Consider the following 16,743-nt stretch of genomic DNA (forward strand, 5'->3'; position numbering starts at 1 on the left):
GGTAGGAAGGGGTAGAACAAGGATTCACATCTTCCTTTTCTGGGTACTCGATGCTTGGAGACGACATGTACCTATCTCAAAACACCTCTCCACTGTCCACTGCACAGCACATTCCAGGGCGCACAGACCTGAGTCTGCTCTGTTTTTAACCCCAGTTGGTTGCCTTACACAGTTCCCAGGCTCTCCATCCATTTCCAAATAGAAAATACGATAAATGTTAAAAGGAAATCTATGCTGTATTTTCCTGAATCCTAATTAGTGCCTGTCCTGATTCAAAGTTACCCCAGGAGTAGGAAATTGGTTTTGACTAACACCTTAGACACCCCACTTAGACACCTTGGTTCTTACAGCTTAGTGTCCCGAAGTGAGTCCCATGGGACAGCTATTGGGTGGGATGCTTTGCAAACAAGGGATTCCACTGGCAAACACGCTTGGAAAATGGGGCATTCAGTAAAGTGAAACAGGATTTGATTCTGCACATGTTCTTATACAAACACGTGCATTTGAATTGACAAGGGATGACGGGGGAGACATATATCACAATGCTTCCCAAATTTATTTCATCATGGAACCTCCTCTTCTCTTTTTAGATAGAACATCTTTCAGGACTTGAATTCAGCAGAGCAGGGGCTCAGAAACTCGGCTCCAGCTTCATTCAGCTGAAGACAATTTCAGCTTTTCAGCATGTGGCCCCAACAACCACCAAAGTGATCCTGGTCTCCGAAAACAGTCAGTGGGAAACTGAGCTGACGTGGCTTCCGTAGCAGGAAAAGTCCCTTTCTTCATGTATAAAGATGATGGAGTTGGGCACTGCTGCTTCCGGGTCCTGGATGATGATCAGAGCAATTCCACATCCTTCAGAAGGGGAAACTCAGCGCAAAGAGAGAAACCAACTTGTCCTCTATCACCCAGACCAGACCACAGCCCCACTGCCCAACACCAAGGGGATTTAAACCTCACTGAGTACCAGACACTTTACATACTTTACCTTGTGCAACTTTTAAGAATGATACGTGCACAAGATTTGCATAGTCTTCTTAGTAACTATCTATAAGGGTTGGGTTGTCAGATAAAACTCAGGACAGTCAGTTGAATTTGAACTTCAGATAAACAATAATTGACACTTATACCAGAAACTATTCATTGCTTACCTGTATTTTTACTTGCTAAGTCTTGCGCTCTGGGAGCTCTGTTGGTGGAATTTTAGGCAGTGTGACATGTCAGTGTAGGAGATCTATTTGGGGGCAAGGACAAATAGCGACTCAAACTGATGAAATTGAGGCAGCACTTTCCTTGTCCTGGCAAAGGCTTTCCCAAGGGGTGGGCCTTGGTGACGAAACATTCTTCAGACTTCATTCTAAGGTAAGATGGAGAGAGGGATCCATGGGAAGCCCTTTGATGGGAGTTGACCTCTGTACAACTTTAAAGAAATGAGAAGAAAATAACAACTGAAAGAGCATGACACTTACCCCATTAACGGCCAACTAGGTGGTGGAACAGGTGTGTCCAGGTTGCCATCTGCACCCACCCTGCTGCTTTCAGAGAAACCCTCTCCTCTTCCTGGTGTTCTTTGCTCTGGGGTTCACTTCCTCAGCTGACTCTGAGTGAGCCTGGGCCCTAGGGAAGCCCTCTGCTCCCTCTCTGTCTCTCAGTGTCTAGAAAGACGTCTCAGGTAGGGAAGGATCACTGACGTGAGTGTCAAACCAAAGGTCTGCTGCTTCCTAACTAGGTGGCCATGACAGGGGTCTTAACCTCTCTGGGCCTCAGAAAGTGACAAAATGATAGAATCTGTATTAGAGAGTTGTGTGAGGATTAAATAAAATAATGCATGAACATGCTTCAGCATAGGGGTGAATGCTTAATTAATGGTAACTTGGATGATTATGAATGTCCTGAAAATTCAAGATATGGGATCATCCAATCCTTAGGGAGACTTATGAACCTGGCATGCGCCTGTCTCCCACTGTCCTCTCCCTTATGGCCCAGAGTCTACTTTGCATATTTCTTAGAAAAGAAGTGGCTTTCCGTATGGGGTAAAGTCCCCCACTACAGGAGGAAATTCAGGGGGGTGGAAAAGACTGGGTGTTGGTTTCTGATCTTTGTTACGACTCACCTGCTTTGACCTGGAAACTGCCTTTGAAAATGGGGACAATAAAACATTTCCCCCTTTACTGCCCTACCTTTGTTTCCCAATTTATGAGGCTGGCAGGAGCAACGATTAGCTTGTAAACTGTCTGGTCTTCCTTGCAAAATAACACCTGGCAGAAGTGACGAGGTTAGCTGTAGTTTACAGGTATGAGGATTTGTTTTCAAAGCAATCCTTCCTGATACCTGGAACCGAAGACTTTGTTCTATCTGGACTCAGGCAGGTATAGGTGGACATAGTATGAAGCTCAGTCTTGGAGAACCAATAGTCCTAGGATTGGTATTTGTGCCTGAATCCATGTGCTCAGAAACATTAGCTGACATCAAATAGGCAGCTGAACGATTGAGCTGAACTTTTGGCAGTCTCTCAGAGGTAGGGGAACCGAAGTAGGATTTTGAATTCCATCAAGGGTAGTAATCTTGGTAAACAATTTCAATTTTTAGCTGAGGCTCAAAAGGGGTATGGTCTAAGAAAAAGGGTCTTTGAATCATCAGCGTGACCTTCTAACCTCAATCTTTCAAATTTGATTAAGTTGTCCTAGACAGATAGTACCCTCAGGTGTTTGATAGATACCAATGAAAATCCTCTTTGGAAGAACATATCATCTTAGACTTCAAATTATTTTAACAAATAGGTTTAAAAATACAATATCCAATAAGTAAATAAAGATAACCAGCACACCAAAAGATAAAACACCATGAGCAAGAGTCAATAGAAACAACAGACAATAGAAAAAAATCAATAAAATATTTTAAAAAAATAATAAAACTTTAAAAAAAATAAAACAACTGCACTTACTATGTTCAAGGAGGTACAAACTAAGCTGAAAAATTTTGTCAGGAAACAGGAAGTGATAAAAAATGACATAGCAGATTAAAAAAAAGAACCAAGTAGAAAATCTAGAACTGAAAATTATAGGAAATAAAGTGGAGAACACAATGCATCAGATAAGATACAGCTAAAGAAAGAATTAATTAACAGCAGTGAACTGCAAGACAAGTCCAAAGAAAATCTCCAGAAAAAAGTACAGGGAGTAAAAAAATGTGTGAGCTACAGAAGAAAGGTAAATGACATGGAATGTCTAATTTAGGATTAATTCGAATCTTAGAGGAAAAAACAGAATGGAGACAAGCTATCAATCATGTTGTAGTGGATGGTGAGCTAATAGGGGCTGATGAGCAAAAGGGAGGCCAAGCCCTTTTGTCAAATTCCTACTATGTGCCATTTGTTTTGCTAGGAGCTTTATAATCATTATCTCATTTGTAAAGTGGGTGAAAATATGAGGTATGTATTCTTCTTCCCTCTCAGATGCTTGAGAACTAAAAGCCTTTCAGGGACCTCCTTATAGAACTGTCCTGGAGGAAGAAGGGGAGAGAGAAAAGATGTTTTATATCCTGGGGAAGGTCTTGATTTTCAAGCTTCACTGCAAACTGAGCTCAAGGAGGAGGGAGATTACTTAGTTGAGCAAGATGCTCTCCTCCTATATCCCCAGGCAATTAAAAAAAATTTGGTAACAGGTCTGTAAGGTCCTGAGGGCCTAATATTTTTCTTCCTATAGTCACTAACCTTACAATAAATAAACATTCAGTACAGTAAAAATTATCCCCTTTTGGAAAGGTGAGAAGGGGGAAAGGGTTAAAATCTCATGCCCTTGGCTCAGTGGACAGAGCGTTGGCCTGTGGACTGAAGGGTCCCGGGTTTCATTCCAGTCAAGGGCACATACCTCGGTTGCAGTCTCTTTCCCAACACGAGCCCTGGTCTCATGAGACTGATTTAATAAGATTCAAACCCTGTACTCAGTTGTGTTCAGCCAGCATTCACTTTGAGTAGGCAATGTATGACACATTCAATTTTTACACTTTAAGCTTGTATTAGTTAGTATAATAATGCTAGAAGTTATAACAAATATACCTAAAATTTCAGAAGTTGAACATAATCAAAGTTTGTTTTTCTCCCATTTACAGTCCAATGAGGGCATTCCTGATAAAGGGGTGGTTTTTCTCCATATGGTAACTCAGAGACCCAGGCATGGAAGTGACACACATCACTTCTGTTTACATCTCAGTGGCAAAAATTTGCCCTTGGCCACATCTGGGTGCAAGAGGAACTGGAAAATGGAACTCATGGTTGGGCAGCTGCCTTTTAGCAACAACTTCACACTACAGAAGAGGAAGCATGGATTTTTGATGGGCAGCTAGCCATCTCTCTGTAAAAGTATTTTTATTAACCTCATCATCATCACCGTCATCATCATTATCATCATCATCCTCATTCTTGGACGGGGAAACTGAGTCTCCAGTGCTTCGGTAACTTCCCCACGGTCTGTAGCTAGCAAACGATGGAGGAAGGATTTGAACCTAGGTAGTTCAGTTGCAAATTTCATGTGCTTGCCACTGTATCCTGCTAGCTAACAGTGATTATAAGATATAGCTCCCACTGTCAAGAGAAAGGCTATGTCAGATTTGTCCTTGAAATTTTATTTCCAAGAATAAAACACTTGAAATAAGCTAAGTAAGCACTTGAAAACAAGTACTTTCATAGTCAGAACTCAAATGCTACATTCTCAGAAGGGTCTTCCCTGCTCCCTTGGTCTTCCAACAACCCTGCACCCCCAGGTACTCTATTCCATGTAATCTTGTGTGTTTTCTTCATGGTGCCATCACCGTCTGAAATCAGGCACGTATTGGTTTCCTTGTGGATTGACAATCTTCCTGAAAGCAGGGAGCTTGTCTGTGTTGCTCACTTTGTATTCCAGTGCCCATAAAGAGCCTGGCACACAGGAAATCTTCAACACATTTTTGTGAGATGCATGAGTAGGCATACCTACAAAGAGCTGTCGGAGCAGATGCATTCATCTATTCATTCTCACATTCATTTACTCACAAATGAGTTCATTCATTCATTCATAGACTCTTTCTCAAATGCCAGGGCCTGATCTGAGGATAACGAGAGGACAGTCCTTATTCTAAGGGTAACCTGTGAAACCTGAAGGCTTCTTGTAGGTGGTGATGTTAGAGCTGGAAGAATATTTAATTGTGAGTTGGGAAAGGGGGTGTCATATTACTTCTTTTGACACTTTTCATCTTCATTTGATCTGTTACCAAATGCATTGCTCCCCCAGCTTTGTAAACTACTGTTGTTCAGCAAGGAGACCAGCCTGGCAACCACTTTATGACTGCAAAGCTCCCAGACCATCTAAACCAGCGGTTCTCAACCTGTGGGTCGCGATCCCTTTGGGGGATCGAACGACCCTTTCACAGGGGTCCCCTAAGACCATCGGAAAACACATATATAATTATATATTGTTTTTGTGATTAATCACTATGCTTTAATTATGTTCAATTTGTAACAATGAAATTGGGGGTCACCACAACATGAGGAACTGTATTAAAGGGTCGCGGCATTAGGAAGGTTGAGAACCACTGATCTAAACAATAAACAGGAGGCAGCCGATAAATGATTCTCTCATCATTGATGTTTCTATCTCTTTCTCCCTCTCCCTTCCTCCCTAAAATCAATTTAAAAAATTAAAAAAAAAATAAAAGAGTAGAGAATAGACTCACAATGGGTTAAGGTGTCAAGATGGACTTGTCCTTTCTTTCTCACTGAGAGGGGGCCAAGGGCAGGCTATAGGTTCATAACAAAGGGCTGGCAGCTTTCTTTAGCCTATAAATAAAATGACCCAGCCATCCATGTGATGGCCAGCTCATCTCAAATTCCTGATGTCACAGCAATGCTAATGTCACAGCTATAAGCATGAATGTCCCCAAGGAGGGTTTTTTTTTTTTTTTAATTTGAGTTCTTACTCTCCAATGTTCCTTTTGGGCAAGCCAAGCCAATGGGTATGGCAGCCACTCCATTCCTGATTCAAATGAATATGCTTAGATAATGTCACAAGTGACATGCCCGGCATTAATCAAAATTAGGATTTGCTGCTGAAAAAATGGAATATTTGGCCCTTCCTCATAAAAGGCTGCTCCAGCCCTGGCATTGCAAGCTCTGGTGCTGAGGGAAGGTTTAGGGAATAGGATTAGAGCAGAGACCCAGGTGTTCCAAGAATTATTCACATCTTTGGGGGCACTTCTTCTTATGACCATTATAATAAAATTTTAATGTCTGAGATTTAGAAAAATATAAACATGCAAGGATGCAAACAAATAAAGTAAAAGTCACCTTCATTTCCAAGAGCCCAGAGGTAATCAACTGAGCCTTTTGTGTGTGTGTATTTTAGTTTTTTAGGGGTTATATACTTTTTAAAAAAATATGTTTTTATTGATTTTTAGAGAGAGCGGAAGGGAGCGGGACAGAGAAAGAGAAACATTGATGAGAGGAAAACATCAATAGGCTACTTCCTACATGCCCCCTACTGGGGACGAGACCGAAACTGGGGCATGTGCCCTGACCAGGAATGAAAACATGACCTCTTGGTTCCTGGGTGGATGCTCAACCACTGAGCCATACTGGCTGGATTCAACTGAGCATTTTGATATCTATTCTTTCATTCTTTCTCTTTGTATGTGTCTTTTTTACAGAAATGGGATCCTTACCTCTTTACAAACTGCTTTTTTTTCACCACACAGCACATTGTATACATTATTCCATTTCATTTCACTTGACTGATCATTTTCTGCCAGACTGCTTGGAATGGCTACAGATTATTCTACGGTATGGTGGCATCTAGTTTATTTGTAAAAAACATGCTATTGGTAGACATTTGGGCTGTTTACCATTTCCCATGATAACAAGTGCCATAACGATTATATTCGAGTTTAGACATCAAACAGTGCACACGTCTTTGAATCATGACCCATTTAAAAAATTAAGTATAGTTGACATACAATATTATATTAGTTTCGGGTGTAGAGCACAGTAACTCGATATCTATAAACCTTATGAAGTAATCACCATGAAAATTCTAGTAACCTTCTGTTACCGTATGAAGCATGACTTATTTTTCACTCGCAAAATGGAGAAATCCCAGTGACTCTAACTGTAGTATAACAAAAGCTAATTTAAATAAAGTGTGTGTGTGTGAGATATTATGATGAACAGTGAATACAAAAATGAAATACTCATTTCTTTGAATAGATCTATCCCAAATGGATCATTTTGACTCCAATACCGTTTTCTCCTGAGAGAGAGAGAGAGAGATTTGCCTGGGCAGTAGCGGGGGCAGTGAAACCGTCAGATTTCACCTTCTTTCAGGATGCATTTGAGTTTGTGCTTTTGCATCTGGAGAGTCCACAGGAGTTTGAAACATTCACTTCATTTGAGAGATCCCCTCTCTGGGTCTGGGTGTCTCCTGAGCTTTGCCGGTACGTGCCCTTTATCCCCTCCATCTCCTCAAAGAAGAGACAGGGCCACAGAACCAAAGGCAGTTTCCTGGGATGTCAGCGATGTGCCTTCTTCAAAGGACAGGCGTGTCTCGAGAAGGGCCGCGAACAGTGGTTTCCAGCCGCTGGACAGGACCGCAGTCACGGTCAGATTCCGGGTTTTTGTAACCGTGAGGAGTTTTCATTCCTGCTCAGTGACCACAAGGGTTCAGCTTCAATAGTCAATGGCAGTTCCCTGCCAAACCAGCTTGCTAATAAAGTGGCTCGCATAGATGGAATGTGCACCGGGCAGTAAACCAGCAGTTTCAACCCCTCGACTTGTGAAGTGGGCATTGGTGTCTCTAGTTTGCAGTTAAAGAGACAGAAATTGCAAGGGGGTTAGCTAACTCGTCCAGGATCACACCTTCAGGAAGTGGCAGAGTCAGGAATCTAACTGGGCTTTGTCTGATTTAGAGCCACTAAGCTCTTGCTAGCATGCCTCACGGCTACTGTGCTTGATGGTTGGCCCTGTGTTTTGCAGTTCAGTTAATAAGTACACTTTAAACTCCTCAGGGTTAGGAAGATTCTTAATACTAAAGCACATTTGTTTTTTTGGTTGTCTGTGTTTTCAGGCTTTAGCAATACCATTTTCTACCAATAATACAGTTTAGCTGAAAAACTTGGAGGTAAATATAATGAAAGAATCCTAAGAACATGTCAATGCCTTTTTCTGGAAATGTGGGCTTTTGGTGGCCATGGTGAAAGGGACCCACTCTCATCTTTCAGGAACACGCTTAGGACAGTTTAGAAGCTTTCCTCAGGCTCTGGCCCCTCTCCTGAAGTTCGGGTGAAATGCCCTAGCCCCCAAGTCTGGCACTGGAGAGGTGACGTCATAATGAAGTGGCCAGCTTTGACATCTGCTTCTCTCAGAAACCTTATCATCAGTGCTGTCTGCCTCGGCTGGGCTTGGTTCTCATGCTTTCCCTTCCTGCTTTGTCTGTTCCACTGGACACCCATTTCTGGAGCCTCTCAAGCCATAGGTGACTGAGTCCCCAGCATGAACGGACTGATTCTAGTGGAGAAAAGCCGAGAGCAAATCTAAATATTTAATAACAGAAAATTGAAAACGAATAAGCAAGCGCTACATGCATCAATATGCATAAATATTTAAAAATGTAACATTCCGTAAGTAATACAAGTCACGGAATGATATTTCTATTTTGGTGTCATTTATGTAAAGTTTAAAATGCTGCCCTGGCCAGTTTGCTAAGTGGATAGAGCCTCGGCCCGCTGACTGAAGAGTCCCGGGTTCGATTCCAGTCAGGGGCACATACCTCAGTAGCAGGCTCAATACCTGGCCCTGTTGGGGCGCATGCGGGAGGCAACCAATCGATGTGTCTCTCTCACATTGAGGTTTCTCTTCTCTCTCTCTCTCTCCCCACCTTCCTTCCACTCTCTCTAAAAATCACTGGAAAAAATATCCTCAGGTGAGGATTAACATCCCCTCCTCCCCAAATGCTAAACAATCCTGTATATTGTGTAGTGGTACAAACCTATACACGATAAACACCACATTTATGAGGCTGGTTACCTCAGGGAGCTAGGGAGGGGGTGACTGTTGGGAAGGCTGCTCATGGGGCTTCAGTTGTATGTGTGACATCTTATTTCCCAAGGAAACTACTACACATACTAGTGTACCTGACATTACTCTCTCTATAGATTTGTAATAGTTAATATTTTATTTGACAAGGCCGGCTTCAAAGATAACACATATATACACATATAAGCCTATCTCAATCTTGTATTTAAAAATACATTTATGTTCATTGTAGTGAAAATGTGGGAGAACAGTCCTAGCTGGATTGGCTCAGGGGATAGAGCATCCGGGTTGTGGGCTCTATCCCCAGTGTGGGGCGTGCAGGAGGCAGCCGAGCAATGATTCTCTCTCATCGTTGATGTTTCTATCTCTCTCTCCCTCTCCCTTCCTCTCTGAAATCAATAAAAATGTATTTTAAAAATAGGTGGGAGAATATATTAGGCTAAATCATATGAAATAATTCAATTTTGCAGGTTAAAAATAGTCGAATATCAGCAATCTCATATGGTTTGACCTCATACACCAAACTGGCAATCATCACTATCTCTGAGAGTGGGATTATGGGTGCTCCCCCCCCCTTTTTTTATCCTTTATTGTCTTTTTACATTTTCTACCATGAACATGTTATATATACCAGAAAAGTTTGCATGTGTAGTGTGTGAGAGGAAAGAGAGAAAGTTGTCTTTCTGCTGCCCCCTTGTGTGCCCTACAGCACAGGGCTCCCCTTCCGGTCACGGGCCAGATTGGTTAACCTGTGCCACAGGGCGGGGTCAGTACCAGGGAGTTTACGCAGATAGGTGATTATAACAACAGACACCAAACAAAAACATTGCTATGAAGCTGTAAAAATAAATCCTGCGGCTCAAGGACTAGCGGAGTCATTGAATGAGCATGAATGTCTAGTTCAGGGATAGGAGCCCCCGTGCCCACACCCATGGCCTTTCTCTCCCAGCAAGGGCCATGATGAAATGGAGACATCAAGTGAGAATCACACGAAAACAAAAACCGATGTCTTTTATTCCCCTGGAGAGCAGTGTGAAATGTTCTATTTAGTTGCCAGAAAAAGTAACAATGGAGGCTATAAAATGATTCATTTTACATATAGAAATAATTATTATGTGTAATATATTTCGGTTTCATAGCCTTTAAAGAAAAGTGAAGAGAATGGGCGTGGTGAGGTAGGGGAAAAAACAAAACGGAGAATCGAGGGAGAGAGGAGGAAGGAACTATTTTGCCAATTGATCTTTAAAAATGCCATTTGTTCTTTCTATCAGTCTAGAGGACTGAGAATAATAAGCACAATGAAAATGCTATCGAATAGGCCAAACCTCACAGACCTACTTTATAACATGGCCCATAAAATACAGGGGTGGGCAAAAGTAGGTTAACAATAATAATAATAATAAACAATACAATAATAAATAATAACAAGAATAAACTCTGTGTTTTCACATACTCACAACTGTAAACCTACTTTTGCCCACCCCGGTACATTCCTCAGTCACTATGTAGTTCTGAGGGTATGCCCCCAGTGGGTATGATCTATCCTAATAATATTTTGCAACTGCCAAAGCAGTGGCTTGTCAGGAAGGGAATGCTTTAACCCAATGAGAAAACATGCAAACCATAACAAGAACAAATTTACAACCTCGGGAAGGAGGCAGCTGAATAAAATCCATTTGGCATGCTTTGAAAGGTCCTTTGGGAAAGTCAGAATGTCCAGGGGCTGAAAAGATAGTCTTTTCTGGATTATACTTAGGACATACAGTACAAGTCCATTGTATCTCTTTGGTGGCCCTTGAGATGTCTCCTCACTAGTGTTGGTCCATGGAACTTATAAGTTTATTAGCTGCCCAGTGGGTTATCTGATGAGTCATTTCTATCGGGGGTCTTTTCCTGGACTCTAGAAGGATGGATTTCCTGTTTGGGCCATACTGCAAATTGGTCAGTGTCCTGAAACTATAACCACTGTCAGCTCAATCAAGCTTTTCCTTGTAGAGTGCCCTAGATTAAGCATCCTTAATAATGAATTTTAGATTTCCCTTTGGGAAGTGAGTAATGTTGGCTATGTGGACCTTAGTTTTGAAAGATGTTAAGGCAGCAGTCATTGCTGCTTGAGCAGTCAAATTGTTGCCTTTAGCTTCTTCTGAGTCTAATTTTGAGTGGCCAGGAACTTTGATGATGGCCAAGGCATAGAGAAGTTGGACTGTGACTAGTCGTTTATTAACAGAGTCCATTCTTTTTTTTAAAAAAATATATTTTATTGATTTTTTACAGAGAGGAAGGGAGAGAGATAGAGAGTTAGAAACATCGATGAGAGAGAAACATCGATCAGCCGCCTCCTGCACATCTCCTACTGGGGATGTGCCCGCAACCCAGGTACATGCCCTTGACCAGAATCGAACCTGGGACCTTCCAGTCCGCAGGCCGATGCTCTATCCACTGAGCCAAACCGGTTTCGGCCAAAGAGTCCATTCTTAATTGGAGATCCTCAGAGGTTGGAAATCCTCTCTGTTTCCAGATCACACCAAAATCATGAGCGGCCCCAATGGTGTAAGGACTGTCAGTGTAAATGTTTACAGCTTTACCATTTGCTACAGTGCGAGCTCCCGTTGAGGCATAGAGTTCAGCCTGTTGACCTGAAGTGGCTGTTGGCAGTGCAGTTGCTTAGACCACCTTCATCTTAAATAGGAACCATCTGTGAACTGTGAGAGGTTGGCATTCATAACAGGAGTTTCCTGTAAATTAGCTCAAGGTGTCAGTAGTTGGTCAAAGTCAAAGTCACACTGTCATGAGACGTCTCCTCCAAAGGCAGAGAAAGGTGAGTTGCAGGGTTGAGATGATTGCAGTGAGAGAGTGTGATGTGGGAAGAAGCCAGTAACAGGATTTCATAAGAGATAAGATAGCTTGCGGACAGGTGTCAGGTGTGATGGGAATGTAATAAAGCTTCCATTGCCCGAGGAACATCAGTGCAGAGGAAGAGCCCATGACGATTTCTTCTGTGGATGTGGTAAGAGCTGCTGTGGCTGCAATGGCTCTCCTGCAAGGAGAATGTCCTTTGGCTACTGGGTCTAATGAGGCTGTAATGGCCATGCTCAGGAAAAGCAATATGCTTGTTACAAATTCAAGTTAGCTGATCAAGTAGACCCCCAAGAGAACTCTGAAGGGAAGAATAGATTTTTGTTAGTCCTCTAAAATAATTTTACTAATTATATACATAATACACAATTACCTTGTCCTCATTAAAAGGAATTACAGCCCTAGCCGGTTTGGCTCAGTGGATAGAGTGTCGGCCTGGGGACCAAAGGGTCTTGAGTTCGATTCTGGTCAAGGGCACGTACCTTGGTTGCAGGCTCCTTTCCAGCCTGGACCCTGGTTGGGGCGCGTGCAGGAGGCAACCAATCGATGTGTTTCTCTCAATCAATATTTCTCTCTGTCTTTCCCTCTCTCTTCCACTCTCCCTAAAAATCAATGGAGGATTAACAACAACAAAACAATCCTATATAATAAAAGGCTAATATGCAAATCAACCAAAAGGCAGAACGTCTGGTTGCTATGATGTGCACTGACCACCAGGGGGCAGATGCTCAATGCAGGAACTGCCCCCCGTAGTCAGTGCACTCTCACAGGAGGAGCGCCACTCAGCCAGAAGCTGGGCTCACTGCTAGCAAGTGCACCGGCGATGGCAGGAGCCTCTCCCACTTTCGTGGCAGCACTAAGGATGTCCAACTGACGGCTTAGGCCCACAGGGAGGACCTAGGCCGTCAGTCAGACATCCCCTGAGGACTCCCAGACTGCAAGAGTGCGCAGGCTGAACTTAGGGGACCCTCCCCCCACCAAGTGCACGATTTTCGTGCACTGGGCCTCTAGTTACATATAAAAGTAAGGTCACATTCACTCCTTCCCCACTCTTATCAATTTGGGCTTTATCTTTTCAGACCACTTTCTATATATTTAAGTGCACATATATACTTGCAGAAAACATGCAGTGTTTCTGTTTTGTTTCATGCTGTTGTTCTGTTTTACGTAAAGGAGACCTGGAATGGCTTGCTCTGCCATGTGTCTAGGGGAGCATCCATATGAGTTCATGTTGACTTACCTCATTTTCCCTCCACCTCATCCTTTTCAACTATTGCAGACTCTTTGATAAATGGCTGTTTCATAATTTAAGAAGCCATTTTCCTATTGGTGGATGTCTATATTGTGTTTAATTATTTACTTTTTTACTCCATTATGCCTTAACCATTCTTGGACACATCTCCGAGTGCATGTGTGCAAGATTCCTAGGATGGATAATGATCTGTGGTGTTTCTGGGTCACCTGGCTTCTAGGATGTTACCAGAGATTGCCCAATTTTCTCCAAAGCAGCCAGACTACTTTCCCATCCAACTGCAGTGTGCGAGGTCCTCATTTCCGCACGTTCTTGATGGTGTGTTCTTGCAAGTAAAGCTGCATTTCTTCACTGAAATTCTTCTAGTCACAATTTTTTACTGATTTGTACCAAATACCCCCCAAGGAGGTTTGATGATTCTTTTAATTCACGCTGGTGATGTTGGTAGAGCACCCAAGTAATTCGCAAGCACTCCTTTGCTTTGGCCTTTAGATATGATTTGTGAGCAGTATTGATTTGCACTCAAAGGGAGACGCTGTCTAACATATGCCTCTGCTGAGAGAAGAGCAGCTAGCTCATTCACAATTCTAGGCCTGGGCTGACAGGCCAAGGGCTTATGCAAGGAAAGGTGTTTACAAGAAGGGCAAGTGTTTGCATGTCTGTCGATATTTTCACATGTCCTGCATTTCCACATTTTGTGGTGACAAGCCCTTCTTCCCTAGTTTCTGAGCTCTGCAGTGTCAGCCCCACACCTTCCACGGAGGAATGATTCGAAGAACTTCATTAAGCTGTTATTTATGGGGCCTTGGGCTTTGCACTTTTCTTTAATCTTTACACCTCTCCATTCTTATGTTACCTAGTAATTTTACAGAATAGAAAACTGAGGTTCAGACGTTAAATAGTTCACCTAAGGTGAAATTAGGATGGAAACCCAAGCCTGCCAGGCTCTACATCTTTATGATCTGTTTTAACGTAGGCAAAGTTAAGCAGAAAATGAGACAATCGTGATATGGGACGACAGCGATGGTAGAAACACTGTATCAGGGACAAATATGGGAAGCATGTGAGAGCTAATAATGAAACAAATTCATGTATAATGTAGAGTTCTTTACAGTTTATAACAAATTACATGTGCAGTATAATATAGTGGTTAAGATGGCCGGGCTTCAAATCATGGCTCTGCCACTTGCTAGCCATGTGACTTTGGGAAAGTTACTTAACCTCTCTGTGCCTTAGTCTTCTCATCTACAAAGCAGAAATTAAAAAATAACTCATATTTCATTGGGTTGTTGTAATGATTAATAAGATAGTGTTTGTGAAGCAATTAGAATTGTGCCTGTACATAGTAAACACCATAGGAGTTTGTCATTACTATCTTTATTATTGTATTTGGTCTTCATTGCTGTTATTCCCATTTTACTGGTGAGGAAAAGGAAACTAGGGAAGTGAAGCAACTAACCCAAGATCATGGAGTCAGTCAGTGACAGACCTGGACTGGAATCTGGGTCTCTGCCTTCCTGTGCGGGGATTTTCCACTCCTAGCACTGCCTCCCAACTTTACTAAATACAAGCAGAGGGGTCATTGCAGGCTTGGAATGTCTGTGCAAGAAAAGGCGGAGCCAGACACAATTCATGCTCTTTTCTTCCTGAGAATCAAAGAAGGATCTGTTGAGAAAGAATTTCAGGAACTTGAGTGCAGCATGTAACACATTCCACAACAATTCAGTCCAATTTCGTTTCATGAATTTTTACTAACATGTGAATCTACCTTTTCAATCTATTTGTCTTCCCCTTCATCCCAGTCCCAGCCATCACCATCACCATCACCATCACCATCACCATCACCATCACCATCACCTGTCTTTGGACATCTAGAGGGGCCTCCTACCTGGCATTCCACCTTTAACCCATTCTCCCCACTATAGCCAAATACATATTTCTAAAATAGACCTGATCATGTCAGTTCCGATTAAAATCCTTCCATGGCTCCCCATGGCTCTAAGGCTTTGGAATAAAACTCTTTCACATGCCCTGTGAGGTTGTCCAAAGCTGAGACTTCCTTCTGCTTCTGGCCTCATGGCTCAAGCCCTGTGCTCCTATTAGATCGCACTTCCTTCAGTTCCTCTGATCCGAGCTTCGGTGTTGGATACACAGTCCCTTTTGCTTTGAGCTTTCTCAGTCTGGACAAGTCCTACACATCCCTTAAGCTTCTGCTTAGAACTCGGATCATCCGGGAAGCCTTTTTGCATTAAAAAAAAAATAGATTATAAATATACATATATACATTTTTATTGATTTCTGAGAGGAAGGGAGAGGGACAGAGAGATAGAAACATCAATGATGAGAGAGAATCATTGATTGGCTGCCTTCTGCATACCCTACACTGGATATTGAGCCCGTAACCTGGGCATATGCCTTGATCAGGAATTGAACCGTGACCTCCTGGTTCTTAGGTTAATGCTCAACTACTGAACCACCGCTGGGCTCTTTTTGCATTTTTCACTCCACTTTTTCTTACAGCATCCTGTGCCTCCTCCTTGACAGCATTTGTCATGGAGTATTATTGTAATTGCTGTGTCCTTGCCTGTGTCCCACTAGAATCTGGGCTTCCTGAGGGCAGCTGCTATGTCTCCTTGCTTTAGTGTTACATCTGGCACCAGCACAGGCCTGAAATGAGAGTTCTTTACACATCCTATATAATAAAAGACTAATATGCAAATGACCAAATGGTGGAATGACGGGTCACTACTATGCGCACTGACCACCAGGGGGCAGACACTCAATGCAGGAGCTGCCCCCTGGTGGTCAGTGTGCTCCCACAGGGGGACGCCGCTCAGCCAGAAGCTGGGTTCACGACTGTCGAGCACAGCGGCAGTGGTGGGAGCCTCTCCCACCTCCGTGGCAATGCTAAGGATGTCCGACTGATGGCTTAGGCCCACTAAGCCATCAGTCAGACATCCCCCCAGGGCTCCCGGACTGCGAGAGGGTGCAGGCCAGGCTGAGGGAGCCCCGCCCCCAAGTGCACAAATTTCACCTGGCCTCTAGTCAAAGATAAATACAGATGTTAATTGAAACTGAAGAAGTGGGAGCTGTTGCCGAAGAGGAGCGGAGATGAGGGAGCAGAGGGGATTGCTGATGGAGTTAGCTTCCTGAGTAGGTGGGTGTGGAACAGGATGACCAACTGTCCTGGTATGCCGGGGACTGTCCCGGTTTTAAAACGGCAACTCCTGTGTCCCAGGAAGACCCTTACTTAGTCCGGGCAAACCTATGCTGGAATGAAGAGTACCTCTCCCTTGAATTATGAGGGACAGTAGAGGTCGAGAAGGGCAGGTTAAATCAACAAAGCAAATGGCTTTGGAACCAGGGAAAAGCTCTGCATCTGAGCTGTGTGATCTTGAACATAGTTAACCTCTCAGATTCAGTTTCCTGTACTTTGGGACAGTTAAACAAGAATGAGTCATGTGAAAACGCCTTCCCCAACTGCAGGCTCACAGCTAGAGTTAAAAGTGTTCGTGTCTATTCTTTCCTCACTTTTGCCGCTATTCTCACCTCTCACTCTCCCTTCATCTACCCTTTT

This window comes from Myotis lucifugus, unplaced genomic scaffold (assembly GCF_000147115.1).
Source record: "Myotis lucifugus unplaced genomic scaffold, Myoluc2.0 scaffold_128, whole genome shotgun sequence".
Classification (NCBI taxonomy): domain Eukaryota; kingdom Metazoa; phylum Chordata; class Mammalia; order Chiroptera; family Vespertilionidae; genus Myotis; species Myotis lucifugus.